The sequence below is a fragment of the Pongo abelii genome, chromosome 2 (assembly GCF_028885655.2).
Source record: "Pongo abelii isolate AG06213 chromosome 2, NHGRI_mPonAbe1-v2.0_pri, whole genome shotgun sequence".
Lineage (NCBI taxonomy): Eukaryota > Metazoa > Chordata > Mammalia > Primates > Hominidae > Pongo > Pongo abelii.
The window spans coordinates 82,617,612-82,640,392 of NC_085928.1; the positions used below are offsets into that span (position 1 = coordinate 82,617,612).

Here is a 22,781-nt window from a genome sequence, read left to right on the forward strand (position 1 = left end):
ACGTTCATTCATTCAATCATCAATTATCTAACAAGCAACTCTGATGTGCTCTTGCTGAAGTCTGAGATGAAAAGAACCAGGGTTTATCCTCAGTAACAGTTTATAGTCTATAAAATTGTATAGTTAGGACCCTGTGTTTGCAAGTAACAGAAGGCACTTTACAACAAGCTTAAGTAAAAAAGAGAAAAAGCCTGGGCACAGTGGCTTATTCATGTGCTCACAGGACTTTGGGAGGCCAAGGAGGGTGAAGGCTTGAACCCAGGAGTTGAAGACCAGCCCGGGCCACATAGCAAGACCCCATCTCTACAAAAATGTTTAAAAACATTAGCTAGGCATGGTGGCATGCACTGATTCCCAGCTACTTAGCTGAGGCTGGAGGATCTCCTTTGAGCCCAGGAGTTCAAGATTGCACTGAGCTGTGATCACCCCATTGCACTTCAGCCTGGGCCGCAGAGCGAGACTCTGTCTCTAAGATAAAATAAAATAAAAAAGAGAAAATTATTATAATGATAAAGTGGTGTCCTGTGGAGCCCAAGTGACAGAAATGCAAGATCTGGACCTAGGAATTAAAAGCTGGGGCCCAGGCAGTTCCCTTGTGTGTCATTTATCTCTCACACCTTCCCGGCTTTTCCTCTCTGCCTCCTGGTTTCCTGTTTTCTCAATCCACATAGCAGAACATGGTCACCCCCACAGCTCCTGAGTTTTTACATCTCTCTACATTTGAGAGACCATCCTGGCAGGAAAATAACCTCTTTGGCCCAATTCTAAATTCAGGGAGCTGATTGGTTCAGTTTGCAGGTATTTACTCCAAGTCCAATCAACTGGGGCCAGGATGTGGAGTTATGAACAACTTGGTCACTCAAACTGGTCCCTGGACCAGTGATAGCGTCTCATCTGGGAGCTTGTTGGAAATATTGACTCTCAGGCCACCCCCCGACCTACTGAATCAGAACCTCCATTTTCACAAGATCCTCAGGTCATGAATATGCACGTTAGAGCTGTAGAAACAACATAGCTGCCCGACCATCACTCTGTGTATGAGGTGGGCACTTACAGGTTGGTGGCAGCTGAGCAGATAGCTCAGAATGGTTCTACTGCAATAACATACATATGATCCGCTCTGGAGGCTACTTCTGGAGAGAAACAGTACCCTTAAGAACATCCATAGAGGAGAGTGACTTGGACATTTATCATGGTATAAATGAAATGTTTCATGTCTATGTGATGCTTTCTTAATAGTTCCTGGATTCTGTCTTTCCTCCCCTATAGCAGGTGGCAGGCTTCTAATAGGGTTTCTCTGATCTCACATTAAGTCTGGAATATTCATGCACCCCAAGCAGGCCACAGGGTTGAGTGGTAAACCTGCCCAGAACAAGAAAGTCCAAATATGGGAGTCCTATGGCATGTCCGTGGCTCTTTACGACTGAGCATGGTCTTTTTGGAAATGCTCTTGGACACAGACTACAAGGACCTGGACTCCCAGCCTGGATATTCCAGAGATTGCTTTGAATCTTAGAATACTGATGTAAAAGACAATTCCTGTCTTCATGAGAATCTTCTCTTTTACATGCTAGAATGGACCTTCTGTGAGAGATCCTCAAGTGTAAGGTCTGTGGCCAGGCTTTTTAGTATTTGTAGTTCGTAACATTGCTCACTTGTTGTGTAGGACCAGATAACTCATCTTGTGTTTTTTTTTTTTTTTTTTTTCTGCCTCCAAGGCACACAGAAGGTGCTCACTTCATGCTTGGGAATGCTCAGAGCATCCCATCTTGAATGGAAACGAAGACAAGCAAGCAGCCTTTTGCCATGACTTTGCAAAGTATGCTCAATCAGGACTCACCCAACTACTTTCTCTGGAGGCCTGAGACAAGCTTCAGGTGCAAAGCATTCTGAACCCAGAATATTGGAGGAGAATCAAGGCAATAGGTCTCATTTCACTCACTATTCATGTCCCCACTTTATGCCCATCCCAGAATTGTTTGCATGCCTTCAAATACAAAATACATGAGAACAATAGGACGTGTATGTATACAAGTGTACACACATGGGAATTGTATGTTCAGAATTTCTTTTCCAACAAAAACATGAGGTCAAAACAGTTTAGGGACTCCTAATTTAGAGCTGTAGTTAGAAAACTTTTTAAAAGGCAGCGCACAGCTCTATTTACTTAATAAACCTTTCTATAGTGCTTGCTACATGCCAGGCACTGCTCCAGGTATACTACAAATATGAATGTATTTAGTCTTCATAACCACCTCATTAGAGTAGGTTATGGCAATATCTCAGGTGTGGAAACTGAGGCACAGAGTGGTTAGGTCACTTGTCCAGGGTCACCCAGCTAGAAAGAGGAAGCTGGGATATATACCCAGGCAAACTGTTTCTAGTCTTCAGGATCTTAGATGCTAATTAGGCTGCCCCTTCTAACAAAATCTTACATAAAGCCATATGACCAACAAAAATAAACAGAGCAGCTCTTGTTTATATGGAGTGAGGAGTATTTTGGCTTTCCTCTCAACTCTTTCCTCCATCCTTCCTTTTCTCCCTCCCTCTCTCCCTCCCATCCTTCCTTCCTTCCTTCTCCCTTTTCCCCTTCCTCCCCCTCTTTCTCCTTTCTGTGAAGTGCAGAGTACCCCAGGGAACACAGTTTGCAAACCATCAACCTAATCCAACCTGATAATTTCATGAAAGTTTACTTTACCTTCTAGAGGGGAAGTGGTGGCATGTTTTTATCTTGGGTCACTCAGCTTCTGCATGGCAGAGCTGAAGGGATCTCACTTACAACTCAGGGGTCTTTCTGCTACCCTAAAGAAGATGTGAGCAGATGAGTTAGATAAGCCTTCCTCCAGGGGCTGCCCCTTTAGGGAAAGCTCTCCTCCTTTCCCTTTTTAAAGCACATTTAGGGCTGGGTGTGGTGGCTCACACCTGTAATCCCAGCACTTTGGGAGGCTGAGGTGGGAGGATCATTTGAGGTCAGGAGTTCAAGACCAGCCTGGCCATCATGGTGAAACCCCGTCTCTACTAAAAATACAAAAGTTAGCCAGGCATGGTGGTGGGCGCCTGTAATCCCAGCTACTCAGGAGGCTGAGGCAGGAGAATCACTTGAACCTGGGAGGCAGAGGTTTTGGTGAGCCGAGATTGCGCCACTGCACTCCAGCCTGGGCGACAGAGTGAGATTCTGTCTCAAAAAATAAAAAAGCGTATTTAGAATGTATGTGTATTAATCCCCAGGTTATAATTCTTCCCTTCTTTTTCCTTGTTGAGTTTTGCTTGATTTGCCTTCCAGTTCCTTCCTTTTGCTCAATTAATTGATTTTACCAAGTTTCCGACTTGAGATGATTTCAGGCAGCTAAAATTTGAATATGACAGACTAGGCTGTAAGGAGATGCAGCCGTGATGCTAAACATCCGCTCAGGCTGAAGAGGCCATTGGCAGCTACTCATGCTGAAATGACAGGTGCTTTTACTGCGACAGCCATACCTGGTCCTGATTACCCACGTGGAAGTGCAGGGGACGACTCAGGACCTGTTGTAGCTGCCTGCACACACGGTGACAGGCCACTTACAAAAATTATTTGTGATTTGTACTCTGCTATCAATCGAGATTGAGAGTATTGATCCCAACTGATTGCCAAGGACCAAAATAAAGTGAAAGGGTAATTGACTGCCGTGTCCCCCATCGATTGAGCGCCACAGTTCATCGCCACTGAAATTATTTTCAAGTACTTTGGTTTATCATTCCTAATAAATATAGAAATTGAGTAATCAAAATGACTTACATTCACATCGAACCAAAAGCTTTTAAGGAAGTGTCTGTGTTTAAGTGAGTCCATATTCTACATGGGTTTTCCAATCAAGCCCCCAGGGTCCATTCTGACAGTGCTAGGATGAAGCCTGGCTTCAGAAAAATAAAAAATAAAAAAATAATAAAGCGTCATCATCTTAGAGGCAGGAATCCCAGGCTCTAGTACTTCTCCAGTGATGTCATAGTAATTGTGGCCCTGGGATTTGAAGGAAGACCACTCCTAAAGAGTCATGCTGTCCACCTTATTCATAAACGAAGCATGTTTTCCTCAAAGCAGCAAGACTGCTTATTTATTTCACTCCCCTCAGCATTGCTCATAAACGTATAACAGTTGTTTTCAGGTTTACAGCAATGTTAGCAGGAACGTTATTAAATCAAAGTCATCATTAGCCATATAAATATAGATTATATGGCGTGTGGCCCTACAGTTCTTTAGAAATACAGCTTTAAAAATTATTTTAAAGAAAGATCTGGGCTTCTATTAAGCAGGTGGCTGAAAAGTATTATTGAGATGCCAGAATGTGCTTTGGAAACTGAAGTTCTGTAGCTCAGCCCTATCTAGTAGAAATACAGCCAGAGGCATTTCTGAAAAATACCATGATATGCAAAATCTCACAACAAAAACTACAGGGCTTATGAAGGGAGTGGGGTTAGGGACATAATATTCAAAAACCTTGTCAGCGACCCATAATAAAAAAGACAGGAACCTAGTAAAAACAGTAGCCTGGTTTTACATATTTTAAATGGCTAAGAAATACGTAATACAATAAATATGGCAGTTTACCTTGTGAAAGACCTTGGCTTTGCCTGTGGAAGTGGCCTCGGAAGGGTTGCTGCTTACAAGTGATTGGGAAGCAGTGGGAGGAGGGCTATCCTAAACTGGGTGAAAAGTTGCAGCCCCAGATGTAGGCAGGTGTGCTGTTGAACACGTACAGTAAACTGAGGTAGCTGGTGGATTTTGAGGTGTGTTAGCATTTTGTGTATTTCCACACAGCTCGGTTCAGGCATGTGTAGTGTTCTGAAGTGTACACCTAGCGTTTCTTGCAGATGTAAGCAAACACAATATTTATGTTATATTCAAATCATATTCTCAATATGTCAGTCGTGTTGGAACAAATTTCCATTTTCAAAATGAGCATTATAGAAGAGCTGACTGTATCATACAAGCCATAAATGGAAACCCCATATTAATTTTACATTTTCTTAATAGCCATATTTTAAAAACTAAAAAGAAACAGATGAAATTAATTTTAATAATACATTTCATTTACCCCAATGTATTCAACATATTATCATTTCAACATGCAATCAATATAAAAAAAAATTAATGAAATGTTTTTGTATAGTAGGTTTTTGAAACTGTGTATGTATTTTATACTTACAGCATATCTCAATTCAGACTAGTCACATTTTAAGGGCTCTGTAACCACATATGCCTCATGTACTGAGAGCAAATGTACAGAGAATAAGAATCTCTGTACCTTGGACAGGGAGGTTACAGATAAAAAATATAAATCAGCAGTGGAAAGTGGAAATTCACTGTAGGGTGCAGGATCTCCCTCTTTCTGTTGCCCAAAAACAGCAATTAGGCCCATACTCCAGATCTATCCATCTATCTATATATTTATATATGAGAGAGAGAGAGAGAGAGAGACTGAGACTGTGTTCAGAAAACAGATTCCTATGCTTAAGCCACAAAACAAATCCACTTCATTTATACCTCATTTTTTATCATGGTAATTCAAGTGTGAAAGCACAGTCTTTGATGGTCATACATATGTCAGTCAACTTCATGAATTTCTCTAGGACAATAACCACGTCTACAGATCTCTTCACCCACGATGTTTAATTAATACATGCTTGGCATGCAGTAGGTACTCAGTAAATTGACCAAAACCTCATCACCAAGCCAAAAAGAAAAAAAAAAATAGAGGCTGGGAATGGTGGCTCATGCCTGTAATCCTAACGCTTTCGGATGGTGGAGCAGGAGGATTACTTGAGTCCAGGAGTTCAAGTCCAGCCTTGGCAACATAGCAAGACCCTGTCTCTAAAAAAAAATTTTTTTTTAATTAGCTGGGCATGATGGCACATGCCTGTAATCTCAACTACTTGGGAGGCTGAGGCAGGACGATTGCTTGAGCCTGGGAATTTGAGGCTGCAGTGAGCTATGACTGGCCACTGCACTCCTGCCTGGGCAACAGAACAAACGAGACCCTTATTCTTAAAAAAAGAAAAGTCAACAACGAACTTAACACACCAGACCAGGCCCATAAAACCCCTTTTTCTTTTTTAAAATTAATATACTCAGCCCTTAACGTTACTTCATTATTGCCTCAGTTGTCATAACTTTCAAAATTCTGTATATTTTAGTCATTTTATGTCAGGACCCCTGTTAAATGTTTCCTGAGCTGACTTTGACTCATGTATCAGGTTGTCATCTGCCGTATGGTTTAAGCTCTTGAATGGCAATTAAAGAACTAGAAAAGTTAGAATGAAATTCTCTTGCTCTTAGCTTGTGTGTCTTGCTACTCACTTAATTCATTCACTAAGCATTAATAGACCACTTAAGGGTCATTGGTCATCACCTCCCTTCTCATCCTCTATGCTTTGGAGAGATTCAGCATTTCAGTCCCCACGCCCTCCACTCCACCACACACATCATGCGCTTTCTCCACTGGCCTTTGCACATGAACTTATAAACCTGGCTAGGCCAGCGTGGTGGCTCACGCCCATAATCCCAACACTTTGAGAGGCCGAGGAGGGTGGATTACCTGAGGTCAGAAGTTTGAGACAAGCCTGTCCAACATGGCGAAATCCTGTCTCTACTAAAAATACACAAATTAGCTGGGCATGGTGGCCAGCACCTGTAATCCCAGCTACTTGGGAGGCTGAGGCAGGAGAATCACTTGAACCCGGGAGATGGAGGAGGTTGCAGTGAGCCAAGATTGCACCACTGCACTCCAGCCTGGACGATGGAACAAGACTCTGTCTCAAAAACAAAACAAAACCCTGGCTAATCCCTCCTCCTGCCTCAGGCCTCAGCTTAGATGTTTCTGCCTTAGAGAGTCCTCCCTGAGGCTCACTGGGTCTGAGTTCCATATCTCTCCACTCTGTGTCTATCACCCTCTACCATCAATGCACCGTTTTATCATTACCTAAAGTATCAGTACTTTGCTGTATCTGGGATTCGTTCAAAAGCTCTGTAAGGGCACAGGTTCTACTTCTTGTGTTATGCCTGCAGTGTGCATATCTTCAAAGGCAGAGCTGGAGACCCTCCTGTATGGTCAGGCCGTCATGAGAGTCAGAACCATCACTGAGTGGATAGTGGGATAGATTACAGGAATCTGTAGGCTTCCACTCTTGCAGCCTCCAAAATTGACTTCATACCATAGTCAGAGTGATTTTAACAAATCCAAAGCACATCACGTTACACCCTTATTTAGATACTTTCAGTGGCTTCTCATGGTTCTTAGAATGAAATCCAAGCCCCTGATCCTAGCCCAGACAGCCTTCTGTGGGCCGGCCTTTGCACATCTTTCTCCTTTATCTTATACCACCCTCTTCATTGTCCTCTCTGCTTCACCCACTCTGATCTCCTTTCCCATCCTTGGATGTACAAGCAGGCCTTTGCCTGTGCTGTTCCCTCTGCCTGGAGCACTCTTCCTCCACCCTCAAATCCTCATATGTTTGGCTTATTCTCCAGGTTCCAGCTCAGATGTCACCTCCTCAGAGTCCTTTCCTGACCACTTTACCTAAAATGGCCTTTCTCAATTTCTTTATCTCATCACCCTGTTTATTTCTCTCATAAAACTCGTCTCCACAGGTTATGATACTGTTGATGTATTTGCCTACCTTTCCCCTTTAGAGTATAAGCTTCTTGAGGGTTGGGACCATGCCTATCTTGTTCACTTCTGCATCCCTAGCATCTAAAATATCTAGGTTCTTGGTAATATTGCTGAATGAATGAATAAGGTACGTGTGTGTGTGTGTGTGTGTGTGTGTGTGTGTGTGTGTGATCAAATAGACATGGGCGGTGTAAGAGAGGGAGTCAGCAATTTCTAACTTCGTCATTTTGTCCCACTTAAGCAGACCCTAGTAGAAGGATTCCTGCATTTGGGAAGTGACACCGGGAAACACTGGTAGAGTAGTGGAAAAGTGAGTAAGGCTAGGGAAGTCAATGAGTTATCAAGCTTGCTACCTTGTGGATAATTGGGAAGACCACTTAGGAACCCTGGGCAGCAGAATTGAATGTGTGCTTTAGAGTGACTCCCCCCACCCTCGTGATGCCTCTGTCCCCTGGGGGCTGGGGGAGCTGGGTACATATCTACCAAATCTTTCTTTCTTTTTTTTTTTTTTTTGAGATGGAGTCTCACTCTGTTGCCCAGGCTGGAGTGCAATGGCACAATCACAGCTCACTGCAGCGTCAACCTCCCAGGCTCAAGTGATCCTCCCACCTAAGCCTCCTGAGTAGCTGGGACTACAGGCATGTGCTACCGTGCCTGGCTGATTTTTCATTTTGTTGTAGAAATGGGTTATTGCCATGTGGCCCAGGCTGGTCTTGAACTCTTGGGCTGAAGCAATCTTCCCACTTCAGCCTCCCAAAGTATTGGGATTATAGGCGTGAGCCACCACACCCAGCCTATCAAATCTTTTATAGTCATTAGTTAAGGGTTGTGGCTTGAGGGGAGTTAATTCTCCTGTGCTTCTGGCCCATGTGGTAGGCTGGGTTCAACTCTCACAGTAAGGCTGCAGGCAGCTGGAAGTCTGCAGAATGCTATAATGATAAGGCCCAAGGAAATATGGACAAGACACCACCAGCATCAACTGCCCATGTCCATAACCAAAGCAAGGCCCACAGAAAAGGGGCATCCAGATGGCAGGTTGGGGATGAATGAATCAGGCTTGGGGATCTTGAGTATCCCCTGCAGACTCACCTGCAGGATATCCAGGTGAATATGTCCAACAGGCAGTTGCAAATATGGGTACAGAGCTTAGGAGAGAGGAGATGGCTGCAAAGGAGTAGAGAGGAGGTATATTTGACAATCACTGGCAGATGAAGGTGCGCTGTAGCCATGGGGTTGGATGAGATGGCCCTTGTTTGCCGAGCCACATGGCAGTGTGTGCCACAGTTGGGCATTTCATGTCTTGAAGCAGCCTTTTCCTGTTCTCCATGACTCTGCCACATTCTAATTTTCCTTTCATCTTTCCAGCAGTTGGTAATATTTATGGAATGAATGAGAAGAGGGATGAGGAAGAGCAGGTCGAACAGCCTGCGCCAGAGGCTGAGGGGAAGTGATTAGAGATATAGATGGGAGAGTGGAGGACGCTGATCTTGGAGTGACAGATCTCAAGAGGGAAATGACAGGCCAAAGTGCTGGGGAAAATTCAAGAATTTGGGTTCAGAGGTTTCTTTTCAGCCAGTAAACAAATATGTTTTACTATATTTCAAATTACCTAAAATGTCCTGAAAAGTAGAAGGAATATATCTTCCTTTAAGAAAGGAGCAAAAGTGCCTCATGCCTGTAATCCCAGCACTTTGGGAGGCCAGGATTGCTTGAGCCCAGGAGTTTGACACTAGTCTGGGCAACATGGCAAAACTCCGCAATTAAAAAAATTTTTTTTAAAATTAGCTTGGCATGGTGGTGTACACCTGTTGTTCCAGCTACTGGGGAGGTTGAGGTAGGATTGCTTGGGCCCAGGAAGGAGGCTGCAGTGAGCCGTGATTGTACCACTGCACACCAGCTTGGGCAACAGAGCAAGACACTATGTCAAAGGAAAAAAAAAAGGAGCAAAGAAAAGCAGGATTGGTTAGTCCAAAATAACAACCAGCAACAGCATTTCAGTGGCATATTTTAAAAGCATCTATTTAGCTCACACATCTGCAGGATGGCTAGGGGTTAGATGACCAAGGCCAGGACTGGTTTGGATGGTTTGGTCAGGTGACTCTGCCCAACTTGTACCTCATCCTCCTCCTGGGACTAGTGGGCTAGCCCGGGCAATTTTTTCTCAGGTCAGTGCCAGAAGCACAAGAGAGAATGCCCAGTCTCATAAATGCTTTTTCAGCCTTTGGTCCTATCATCCCAAAGACCAAACAAAGGTTAACATTCCATTGGCCAAAGCAAGTCCTGTGGCCAAACTCGAAGTCAAGAGAAGGGAAAGTACATTCCTATCATGGAGGTAATGGGAGTAGGAAGTGAATGTTTCTAAACCATAATCTAATCTACCACATAAGAATCCAGGGGTCAGAGAGAAAAGAAATTAGGGAAACCCTGTTTAACTTCCTTCTTAAGTTATTGCATTATTGTTTTCCTATTCTTGAAATTTCCAAGCCCTAGCAAGGGTGCTGTTGACTTGGTTGAGGTCACTGGTGTCAGCAGAATAGAGAACTAGTAACGGGGCTGGCTGCTTCCTCTTCAGCAGAATCCAGATAGGGAACTTCAGAAATTGCCAAGGGACCCACCCCCGAGAGGACATTTGCATTCAGCACTGAGCCTTCTGCTGCCCGCATCATGTGATATGAGGAGGCCTTGCAATTTCTGCTTATTGTCCCCTCCTCAGCATGGCTGAAGAGTTGAGAGAGAAGTTATCACAAGGTAGAGAAATATGGAGAATCAATGACTTCGAACAGTTGTATCTCCCCTTTCATCACTGAGGTTCACAATTTTGTATCTTCTGAATCTTAAGTTCCTTAATCAGCACAAGACAAGGAGATAAAAACACATTGCTGCAATCACGGGGGTGAGCCAGTAATTATCATCGAAGAGTACAATTGAAAACACATTTTATTTAAATATTTATCTTAGAGAACTGCTGTTTGAGAGTTTACAGTGCTTCTAGCGAGTGCAGCGGTTTGGGAGCCAGTGACCTCTCATTTCTGGCTCTTTTGATGACTGTAGGAGCCTGGAAGTTTTCTTCCTGGACTCCATCTTCCCCAGCGGTGCCAGTCGCATGGTAATAACTCGATACATTTTTATGAAACGAATAAACTGTAAAATTGGAACAGAACAGCCCATGGAGAGATGAAGGATATGAATGAAATGACATTTAAAACAATTTTGAGTCTTAAAGGTAGAGAGCATCCTGGATTCTCCCCACTTTGAGTGGAGTATAAATTTAAGAGCATGTGATTTTGTGCAGCATAGGGATTGTAAATATCCCCAAATTACATAAGTATGCCTTTTTTTCTTTACAATGTCAGATATAGAATTTTGTGGGCTCTTCAAAGTAGAGGATGCTCTATACACAAAGGAGTTTGTTCTTTGAATTATCTCTTATTTATTGACAGCGGGGGTGATGCAAGGCTGTTTCCTATGTTAAGAGAGTGTCAGTTACTTAGCTAATCATATTTATCACCCGGGATTCTTTATTTGTTGATAGCACCGGAGTATATTGGAGTTTTTGTGTGCTACGTATGTATTTCCCTAGCTGCAATGAATGTGGTTTTTATATTTATGTGAAACTGCTAATGTATTGCTCGCTAGATCATGAGCAATGGGCTTCTGACAGCTCTGTTCATTAGTCAGCTTGGGGGAAAAAATAAAAGAAAACACATTGATATAGAAACAGAGTGTGAGCCAGCAATTATCATCAGAGAGCACAATGGAAGCCACATTTTATTTAAATATTTATCTTGTGAATTGATTCATACAAAACAAGAAGCTGTTTTTTATTTATGAATGGCTTCACTGCCGAAATTTGAAGAGCAGGAACGCTATTCGAGTTGGGTTTGATGCAGTCCACAGCTCAGAGTAAGGAGAGTTAAATAACGTCAAATTATTCATTGTGATATATCATTAAGATTGTTATGTGTGAATGTGTAGAAAGATGATAACACCATGCAGCTGTTCACTTCAGAATCCCAACTTTGCATAGTAAGAAGAAGAAGAAGAAAAAGCTCATGGGTAACTTTTAGTATCAATAATAATAGTAGCAAATGTTTACAGGTGCTAGATAATTTTTACTACCAATAATAATAATAGCAAATGTTATAGATGTTAACCACCTGCGAATTGCTCTTCTAAATGCATTATATGTGTTAACCCTATCAAGTACTCTTTTTACCCCCACGTTACACAACAAGGTTAAAACATTTAGCAAAGTTTGCATTAGAGTGAAGTACCATTTATAGGACAGGATTTCTGGGGGTGCCACTGAAAGATCTGACTACTTGCCAGTTCCAGTTGCTATCTGGCACCTCTTGATGGTGATTGGTCACTACAGTGTCAATATTAATGGGGAGGATTCTGGGTCCTGTGTCTTGCCAGGATTTCCAGGGATGGCAATTCCAGAAGTTTTCCAATTAGTTGGCATCCATTTAATTAGCCCATCTAGGAAGATGAGTCAGGAGAGTTCTGATGATGTGGGGATCCGCCACCTTCCTTCCCAAAACAGGATCACTGGATATTTTGCCACCTGACCTCACCCTTCCTTCTCCCTGCAACCTTCACCCTCAATATACAGGGAAAGAACTTTAGCTCACCTTTGTTTGACAGTTAGATTGTGGACAGGAGGCAGGTGTGGTGGCTCAAGCATGTAATCCCAGCACTTTGGAAGGCCGAGGCAGGCAAATCACTTGAGGTCTGGAGTTCAAGAGCATTCTGGCCAACATGGTGAAACCCCGTCTCTACTGAAAATACAAAAAATTAGTTGGGTGTGGTGGTGCATGCCTGTAATTCTAGTTACTTGGGAGGCTGAGGCAGGAGAATAGCTTGAATCCAGGAGGCAGGGAGGTTGCAGTGAGCCAAGATTGCACCACTGCACTCCAGCCTGGGTGACAGAGAGAGACTGTCTCAAAAACAAAAACAGGCCAGGCGCAGTGGCTTACGCCTGTAATCCCAGCACTTTGGGAGGCCAAGGTGGGCGGATCACGAGGTCAGGAGATCAAGACCTTCCTGGCTAACACGGTGAAACCCCGTCTCTACTAAAAATACAAAAAAAAAAAAAAAAAAAATTAGCTGGGCGTGGTGGTGGGCACTTGTAGTCCAAGCTACTCGGGAGGCTGAGGCAGGAGAATGGTGTGAACCCAGGAGGCAGAGCTTGCAGTGAGCGGAGATTATGCCACTGTATTCCAGCCTGGGCAACAGAGTGAGACTGTGTCTCAAAAACAACAACAACAACAACAAACAAACAAACAAAAACGAGAAAGGAAGATTGTGGACAGGAGTTCAATCACCAATGGCATTTTAGGACTTTGCATTTTTATAGATATTTACTGTGCTATAAGTTTAAAAATTAATCCTCTATAGTTGGACCTTGAGATTATTTGCAATTCGCCAACATAACATTGCAAGCATCTTTGACTGGACAGCTTTGCATACCTTTCTTACTGCTCTTTTAGGGCAAATCCCCAGATGTGCCATTGTTGGGTTAAGGCTCTTCATACACATTGTGTTTGCCCTCCAAAAGGTTTGAAACTGTTTACATTCCAGCCATCATGGAATGTGAGTGCTACTCCTGTGGTTGTTCCATGTAATGAATGCAAAGCTGGAGAGAAGCAGGCAGGCTGTTGAGTGCATGAATTCAGGAATAAACACCAAGATAAGTGTGTTCAGACTATGGGTTGTCAATGACAGCAATTAATTTGGCAAAACAGAGAATTTTGGAAAGAAATGGTATTAGTTCAGCAAGTTGTATGTAGAAAAAAGTGCAATTGATATGGCTTGGCTGTGTCCCCACCCAAATCTCATCTTGAATTGTAGCTCCCATAATTCCCATGTGTTGTGGGAGGGACTGGTGGGAGATAATTGAATCTTGGGTGCGGTTTCCCTCATACTGTTCTCGTGTTAGTGAATAAGTCTCACAAGATCTGATGATTTTATAAGGGGCTTCCCCTTGATCTGACAATTTTATAAGGGGTTTCCCTTTCTTTGGCTCTCATTCTCTCTTGCCTGCTGCCATGTAAGACGTGGCTTTGCTCCTCCTTGCCTTCCACCATGATTGTAAGGCCTCCCTGGCCATGTAGAACTGTGAGTCAATTAAACATCTTTCCTTTATACATTACCAGTCTTGACTATGTCTTTATTAGCAGCATGAGAACAAACTAATACAGCACTAAAGGAGAAGATAAGGGACTCAATGCACCATTTTGTGTGAGCACTTGGGACCTGTGGAAGAAACCTGAAGTGAAATCTTACAAAGAAATAAGGATTTAGGAAAGAGACCGTGAAAATGAAACATTGTAGATATTGTATAGGTCATAGGAGACAGAGGAAAAGGAACAAGAAAAGATAAGCCTGATATAAACAAATGAAGTTATAAATAAGAGAAAAAAAAGAAAGGACTAGCTTTCTATTGCATATGTTGGAAGGATACCTTCAGACCAGCTGGGTTTCACAATTTTGGTATTAAAAAAGTCCTGCCTGAAAACAGTGGGGTGTGGGGTGTAGCATCACTTCCTTCTAAGGGCTGGTTTGGATATACCAGTTGCTAAGTATAGCCAGAGGTACTAAAATCTGGGCACTGACTCATGGGAACCAAACTCACAAGAAACTGATGTATGAAGCATGACTGCAATTCATTTATAATGCTATCTGCAGCTACAAAAGGCACCATATTCTCATTCTCACTGGACTCTATATTGTCTGCCTAGGGACAGAGCTTCATGGGAAGCCACATTATGATTAGAAGTTGCTTTGTAAGTATGGTCGTAGGAAAGAAATTAGTCTAATGACCTTAAAAAGTAGTGTGTTAGTTGAGACTTTCTCAGAGATAAATGATTAGAAATCAAACTTAAATTTAAGTAAATAAAGAAATTATTTACTCATTTGACTGGGAAGAAATGGGTTCTGACAAAGTTGGACTCAGGAGTTCGAACAATATCATCTAGACTTTGCTTCTCTACCATTCAGTCCACTGAAGGATGGATACTCTATGCTGGTAAGGAATTTGTCTCTATGGCCCCTTGTTCCTAAGCCATTGCTCAAGGAGGATTTGTTGAATAGTTCAGAAAACAAGTTTTAAAGCCAAGACATTCTTTCTCCAGTCAGTGCTAAAAAGTAACTGCTAAATTTTATCCCCCTGAAGAAACTCTATAAAGAGTCTCAAATCTTCCTGATCATAAGAATCACTTTCAAATATCAATTTCCAGCTCTCTTTCCTGGAGAATCACTGTAGCAGGTTTGGTGGGACCCAAAAGTCTGCGTTTTTAACCAAATGTCTAGGCATTCTGTTTTTGAGACAGGGTCTCGCTCTGTTGCCCAGGCTAGAGTGCAGTAGCATGATCTTGGCTCACTGCAGCCTCCCCGTCCCGGGCTCAAGAGATCCTCCCACCTCAGGCCCCTGGGTGGTTGGGACTACAGGCACGCACCACCACGCCTGGCTAATTTTTGTATTTTTAGTAGAGACAGGGTTTTGCCATGTTGCCCAGCCTGGTCTTGAACTTCTGGGCTTACGTGATCTGCCTGCCTCAGCCTCCTGAAGTGCTCGGATTACAGATGTGAGCCACCGCACCCGGCCTCTGGGCATTCTTTTATTTTTTGAGACGGAGTTTCGCTCTTGTTGCCCAGGCTGGAGTCCAATAGCACCATCTTGGCTCACTGCAGCCTCTGCCTCCCCGGTTCAAGCGATTCTCCTGCCTCAGCCTCCCGAGTAGCAGGGATTATAGGCATGCACCACCACACCCGGCTAATTTTGTATTTTTAGTAGAGACAGGGTTTCTCCATGTTGGTCAGGCTGGTCTCAAACACCTGATCTCAGGTGATCCGCCTGCCTCAGCCTCCCAAAGTGTTGGGATTACAGGTGTGAGCCACTGCGCCTGGCCCTGGGCATTCTTATGTTTAGGAGAGGAGGGAGAGAGACATTGATTCAGACCAGCACTTCTCAGATTTTAGCGTGCATACAAATAATTTGGGGATCTTGTTAAAGTGCAGGCTCTGATTCAGTAGGTCCGAGGCAGGGATCAGATCCTTCCTTCCTTCCTTCCTTCCTTTTTTTTTAATTGAGATGGCGTCTCACTCTGTCGCCCAGGGTGGAGTGCAGTGATGTAATCTCAGCTCACTGCAACCTCTGCCACCTGAGTTCCAGCGATTCTCATGCCTCAGCCTCCCAAGTAGCTGGGACTACAGGCACAGGTCACCACGCCTGGCTAATTTTTGTATTTTTAGTAGAGACAGGGTTTCACCATGTTGGCCAGCCTGGTCTCGAACTCCTGATCTCAAGTGATCTGCCCGCCTCGGCCTCCCAAAGTGCTGGTATTACAGGTGTGAAGCCACCGCACCCGGCCACAGATTCTTTCTAACAAGCTCCTGGGTGATGTTGCTGCTGCTGCTCTGGGGAAAACATATTAGGAACCACTGACCTGCAGACCAGTGGTTGTTGGGGTCAGTTTCGCCCTTCTAGGGGACATATGGCAATGTCTGGAGACTTTTTATGATCACCCCTGGAGAATAGGTATGACTGGCAACTAGCAGGTATAGGCCAAGGGTGCTGTTAACTACCCTACTGTGTACAGTAGACTGCCCCCCACAACATAGAATTTTCCAGCCCAAAATGTCAGTCAACACTGCTGCTGTTCAGAAACCCTGCTGACGGGTATCTCCTTTGTGTAGCACCTAATTTGGGCAACACATGATACAATTGATGAGGCACAAGCTTTCTTAGCTGCCACCACAGTTTAGTCCCATCTCCCCAGGGTTCTGCTCATGACTCCTTGTTTGGGTTTTGGCTGTTGTTGAAGCAGCTTCATTTCCTATTAGCCATAAAAACAGTAGCCAATGTGATCACTCATCAAGACCTTTTCTGTGTCAGGTACTGTTCTGGTGCATGATGCACTGTGTGTGAGGTAGTTACTGTCAGTTACCCCTGTTTTCTGGATGTGAAGTCTAAGGCTCGGAGAGATTAAGCTCTTAGGTCGTTTCTGCACCTGGAAAGAAAATCACAATAATTGCAATACTGTTTGGCTTTTAAAATAGATAGTATGGGAATGTATACAAAAGTCAAAAAGTTCAAAAGAATATGCAGTGAAGAATAAATCTCTGTTCCTCTCCTCACTCTCAGCCAGCGACTTCTTTTTCCCAGAGGCCATGCTTGCTCTCAGTTTCTTGGGTATCCTTTCAGAAGGGTCTCTGTATTAAAAGATAGATATTTCCACAAAAGGATAGGCTACTCTGTTAGTTTTCCGTGGCTGTCAAAACAAATTACCCCAAAATGGGTGGCTTAAAAATAACAGAAACAGGTTCTCTCTCAGTTCTGGAGGCTAGAAGTCCAAAATCCAGTCGTTGGCAGGATTGGTTTCTTCTGGAGGCTCTCAGGGGAAACATGGTCCCTCCTCTTCCAGCTTCCAGGGATTGCCAGCAGTCCTTGGAGGGCCTTGGCTTATGGCCGCCTGGCTCCATCTCTGCCCCCGTCCTCACATGGCCTTCTCCCTGGGTGTCAGTGTCAAACTTGCCCTCATCTTATAAAGACACCAGTCAGTGGATGAGGGCCTGACCTCATAGCTTAGCTACTTCTGCAGAGACGTTATTTCCAAATAAGGTCACGTTCCAAGGTACCAGGGGTAAGGACTCCAACGTATCTTTTTGGGTTACACAATTCAACCCACGACAGCCACCAAACATTGCTTTGTATTTTTTCACCCATCAATATGTCTTGGGTACTAGTCCACATTTATGCATGGAAAACTGCCCTTTCAGTGACTGCATAAGGGTCCAGTGTGTGGACTTCCTGTAATTTTTTAACCAGCCCTCTCTCTGTTGATGGATATTGAGGCTTTACCAACTTTCTGTGATTTCATATGCATTTTGAGTTGTTCTCTTTTTTTCATTTTTAGAGAATAACCAAACAACATGGGGAAAGAAATCGCTCCCCATATATTCATATGACTAGATTCCTTAGAGTCAGGAATGATCTGTGAGCACCTTTTCTAGATCATCCAGAAATATCTTTTGTTTCCCAGGATGGATGAGTCTAGCTTCACAAACATTTACTGAGTGATGACTGTAATAGTTTCAACCTTTGCTGTACATCAGCACCACTTGAGGAGCTACTTAAAAATACAGATTTGAGAGATGGTTTGGAGTGGGCCCCAAACCATCTCTCAAGGAGGTGTGGTCCTGGGAGATATATTTTACATAAACTTCACAGATAACTAGGATTGAGTGCCACCAGAATGTGTGCCTTTTACTGTGCTAAGTGTCGGGAATATGGAGATGAATAACGTTCAATCCTTGCCCTTCAGGAGCCTGTGGTCTCTTGGGGAAAAACACTCTTGAACAGAGTGTTGCAATATCAATCAATACAAGGAGCTATCAGCACAGCCCGGTGTAGGCGCTTGGCAGCCTGAGCACTGGGATCAAGATGGTGACAGAGGAGAAGCCCTGAGGACCCAGAGCCAACAAATGTTAGTGCAGCAACGACTTGGTTGCCACTGAGAAGAGAAAAGTAACAAACGTGGGAACAGCATCCCTTACAATCCCATCCTTGTATTTTAAGAAAACTGATGATGCAAAACTTGGGAAGAAGCTGGGGGAAGGTGAGAAGAAATCTGAACCATGGCTATATGGAGGCTGGCCATCTGGAGCCGAATCTGCCTCATCAAACAATCCCTAATTGTTTTTAATAAGGTGCATAAGTTATGTTTGGCTTCCTCCGCTCCATGCAGTCTCCCTGTTGAGACTGTTTTTTATTTTCTTATGAAACAATAAGGCCAATATAATTAAAAAGCAGCGGACATATTCACCTCCCAGAGAATGGGGCAGGTAATTAAGAGGTCCTTCTTGAAGGAAGAGTTGTTTTCTTTTTCCTTTGTGTTGCAGTTTTAATAAAGGAGGAGACAGTGGAGTAAGTAGAGTGCTAGTTAAATTCCAGTCTTTATTTTCCCTTCCATTTGTACAAGAGGAACTGTTGCACACTTGAAGAAGATGAGGACAGAAACATGTGCCTCTTTGGTTCTCTTTGGTACCCCATGCTCAGTATGGCCCCTGGTACTTAGAGGACACTTGATAAATATTTGTTGACTGATGGACAGCAGGAGAGGGAAGGACAGAGATCGTCTTCCCTCTAAGCACTATGGAAAGGGTCATCACAAATACTGTCCTCTTGAACTTTTGTCAAAATCCTGCAGAGTCGGATACATTTAAAAAATGACCAAGGTTGGCAAGAGGGAAATAATAAAAAGAGGAGAGTTAGGTGCCCCAGGATAGCATGCTTAGGGGGAGCCTTATGGGGTGAAGGAAGTAAAAGGATGGTAGAGACGTTTTTACAATATTAATTTTCAGAGAGAAACAAGGGAACAATATAGCTTGCCTGAGATGGGAAGCTGTAATTGCAGGATCTAGGAAACGAAAAAAACAATTAAGCACTTGGTCATATGATCCTCCAGACCGGGAGGACCAAGAAAGTGGGACGGGCAAGAGGGAATCATTGTAAACAGGCCGTGAGGGCTCAGAGACCTCCTTTGGCCAGTGCTTCCTGGACACATGCCCCATGTCAGGGAATGAGCGAAATGCTTCGCTATGTTAGGATGCAGACGCGTCCTGAGCACCCTGGGGGATGGGTTCTGCAAACCCCATTTCACCAATGAGGAAACAAAGATTTGGGAGGCTGAAAAACTGACCCAAGATCAACATAACAGTGGGAAAGCCAGGATTTGAACCCAAACCAGGTCATCCTCACAGCCTGTGCCCTAATCTCCACATTATATTGGCATCCCATTTAATCTCAGATACAGGCAAGGTGGATCCTTATAACTGACCCTGGGCCTTTATCTCATGACTTCCCTAATGGCAACATAAAAATGGATCCTATTTTTATTAGGGTAATACCAAAATATCCATAAGTGTACCTATTCACTCAACAATGCATCTTTTTAGTACATAAGGATGAATGGGACACAGACCCTCAAGAGAGTTACAGTTTAGTAGCTGGCCTAAGCAGACCATGCCAGGCATAAACAACAAAGTCATATGTCACTGTACCGGTAATAACAGGTGTATGTTCTTGGATGCCTGCTGGGTGCCTCCCTGGTTCGTCATGCTTTCCTATGCAGAGAGGTCTCTAGGCAACAAGCTGCGGGAGTTCAGATGAGGGAACCATGGCTTTTAGCCAGTGTAAGACTTGATGGAAGGCTGGCGAGGCCTGAGGATGGAGGAGAGGATGGACAAGATCACTGCAGGGTGGGGCAAGGGGATTTGGAGGCATTTGTAGATGAGATTATGACACCAGAAAGGAGGGATTAGGGGAAAGTTTGGCCAAGGTGACTCAAGTCAGGTTGCAGCCAGCTTGAAATGCCAGGCTAACCAGGAGTTCAAAACTAGCCTAGGCAATGTGTTGAAAACCCATCTCTACGAAAAATTAGCCAGTTGTCGTGGCATGCACCTGTAGTCTCAGCTACTCAGGAGGCTGAGGTGGGAGGATCACCTGAACCTGGGAGGTGGAGGCTGCAGTGAGCCAAGATTGTGCCACTGCACTCCAGCCTGGGTGACAGAGTGAGACCCTGCCTCAAAAAAAAAAAAAAAAAAAAAGCCAGTCTAAGGAGATTGAACTTAATAGGCAGTGGGAAGCTATGGAACTCTGTAGCCATCTTTTTAGGAATCCAAAGGAAAGGGTGTTTGGGAATGTGCAGCGAATTTGGTACACTGCAAATGATTATAGGAGGAAGTTCCCTATCTCCTACACTTCTTAGAACTGCTTCAATTGCCAGTGACAGAAGCTTACCCCACGTTGGCTTAAGTACAAAGGGATTAGCTGGTTACAATAAGAGTCCCAAGTAGGGGTGGTGGGTTAAGACAGGGCTGGATCTTGAAGCTCAAGCCAGGCTGTGGGGTCTTGGTCCTTCTCTTTCTATCTCTGGGCCTCTCCCTCCCTCTGCAGGCTTCCTTCTCAGGTGTTCCCCAGTCTGCGTGCCATCCTCTCAGCAACATCCATGTGGGAGCCCATCACTTTCAACAAATACGCCAATCCCCCCAGAATCCAGCTTCTTTGGCCCTCATTAGCTCATTCACACATCTTTGAACCAGTCACCATGGCCAGAAGGATGCCGGGCTCTGCTGAGCCATGCCTGAGCTCCAGTTCCACACCTGAGGTTGGGGTGGGGAGTGCCAACTGGCCTTGAGGATTGAGAGTGGCAAGCAGTGATTCCTTAGAGAGAAAAACAAAACAAAAAACTAGGGTGTTGTTATCAGAAGGAGGAGGAATGTGGGCCTGGTGGGCAAAAACAACAGATGTCCACTGCAACACCTTTGAGAAAACGGCAGAAGGACGAATAGGGATGCATGGTGATGGTGGTAAGCTCTCCAAGACGGAAGGATCAGAGGTGGCCTCCCTGGTCCCTAACGTCTACTTTCTGTAAAGTGGCAATGCGGGCGGTGGGTTTTGCGGTTGCTAAGAGGAGTCTTCAGAAACAGAGAATGCAGGTCACTGAGTGGGCTGGGGTAGTGCAAACCGTATTGCAAGAAGTAGGAGTTCTGGTTTCTCTCCGGGTTTAGGAGCTGAAAGCCAGAGGAAGCAGTTGATGTATTCATTTCTGCTGCATTAGGCCTGCAGTTGCCAAATCAGGGTTAAATTTGCATGCCCAGTTTTCCATGCAAAATGTTGTTCTCATGCAGATAGAGTTGCTGCAAACACACATCTGCCCAACTTATGAATAAGTCCCATATTTCAGCCAGTCTGCTGTTCTTAGGTGTCAAGTAACAGCCAGTCCTTCTAAAGGGTGCATTGATGAGGGAAGGATCGGGCTGCTTTGCTTGATCCAAGGTATCTTTGAGAGCCAGGAACCTGCTTTGTGATAATGATCTCCATTTTTACTTTTGAGGGAAAGGAAGTGGCCCTCTAGTCACAGATGGATCATGGCGAGCAGTGGTTCCCGAAGGTTGACTTCTGCAAGCCATCCACACAGCTTTGGAACCACCAGCAGGTCTTCAGAGCATTCTAGTCTGGAGTGCCTTCCTCGAGATCCATCTGTAGGCCAACTCTGGCTGCTTATAGATAAATCTGGAGAGTTGGTTGTTGTTGTTGTTGTTGTTGTTAAATGCCAAAACTGCTCAGGAGGTAGGAGGATTGCTTGAGCCCAGGAGTTTGAGACCAGCATAGGCATCATAGGGAGACTGTGTCTAAAAAAAGTTTTTAATTAGCCAGGTGTAGTGGGTGTGGTGCACCCGTAGTCCCAGCTACTCTGGAGGCTGAGGTGGGAGAATTGCTTGAGCCCAGGAGCTCGAGGCTGCAGTAAGCTGTGATCGCACTGGTTCACTCCAGCCTGGGTGACAGAGCAAGACTTTTTGTTTGTTTGTTTGTTTAAAGTGCCAAAGCCTAGACCTCCCCTCCAGAGATTCCGATTCAGTTAGTATTAGGTGGAGCCCAGGCTTCAGTTTTGTTTTCTTTTTAAAAGCTTCTCAAGTGGTTCTGGTTCTTTAGGCTTGAGAACTATTACCATTCTCATTAGAAAACAGGCCAGGCACGGTGGCTCATACCTGCAATCCCAGCACTTTGGGAGGCCCGGGTGGGTGAATTACTTGAAGTCAGAAGTTTGAGACCAGCCTGGGCAACATGGTGAAACCCCATCTCTATTAAAAATACAAAAATTAGCTGGGTGTGGTGGCAGGAGCCTGTAATCCCAGCTACTCGGGAGGCTGAGGCAGGAGACTTGTTTGAACCAGGGAGGCGGAGGTTGCAGTGAGCTGAGATCCCACTACTGCACTCCAGCCTGGGCGACAGAGTAAGACTCCGTCTCAAAAATAAAAAAGAACTCAGAGTTTGTGTGTTTGCTCCCCTGAACTGTATCTCAACACAGATTACTTGCTTGTTCCCTCTTTTCTTCTGTCCCTGCCTTTTTGTCTCTTTCCCTCACACATCATTCTTTCTTTGGCTATCATTAAATTAGTGCTTTGGTTAGGCAGTCTCTCAAACAGTCCTGAGCCTCAGTTTCCTGATCTGCAAAATTGATGGGCCTACACTCTATAATCCTGCTTGGTCCTCTCTGGGTGTAAGCTTCTTGAAAACTGAATTTCTAAAATGTAGCCAAACCATCTGCAGGATCCCAAGAAGCCGGT

General features: G+C 44.3%; 1 long non-coding RNA gene across 1 annotated transcript in view; it reads right to left on the reverse strand.

The window, feature by feature from the left end:
* Positions 1 to 10,571: 10,571 nt before the first annotated feature.
* LOC134761006 (uncharacterized) overlaps positions 10,572 to 22,781 on the reverse strand; it is a 47,653-nt gene continuing 35,443 nt past the window's right edge. The window contains exons 2-3 of the long non-coding RNA XR_010139188.1: positions 12,281 to 12,427; positions 10,572 to 10,787 (exon numbers count right to left, since the gene is read on the reverse strand). This is a non-coding gene — a long non-coding RNA (uncharacterized LOC134761006). The remainder of the gene's footprint in view (positions 10,788 to 12,280; positions 12,428 to 22,781) is intronic.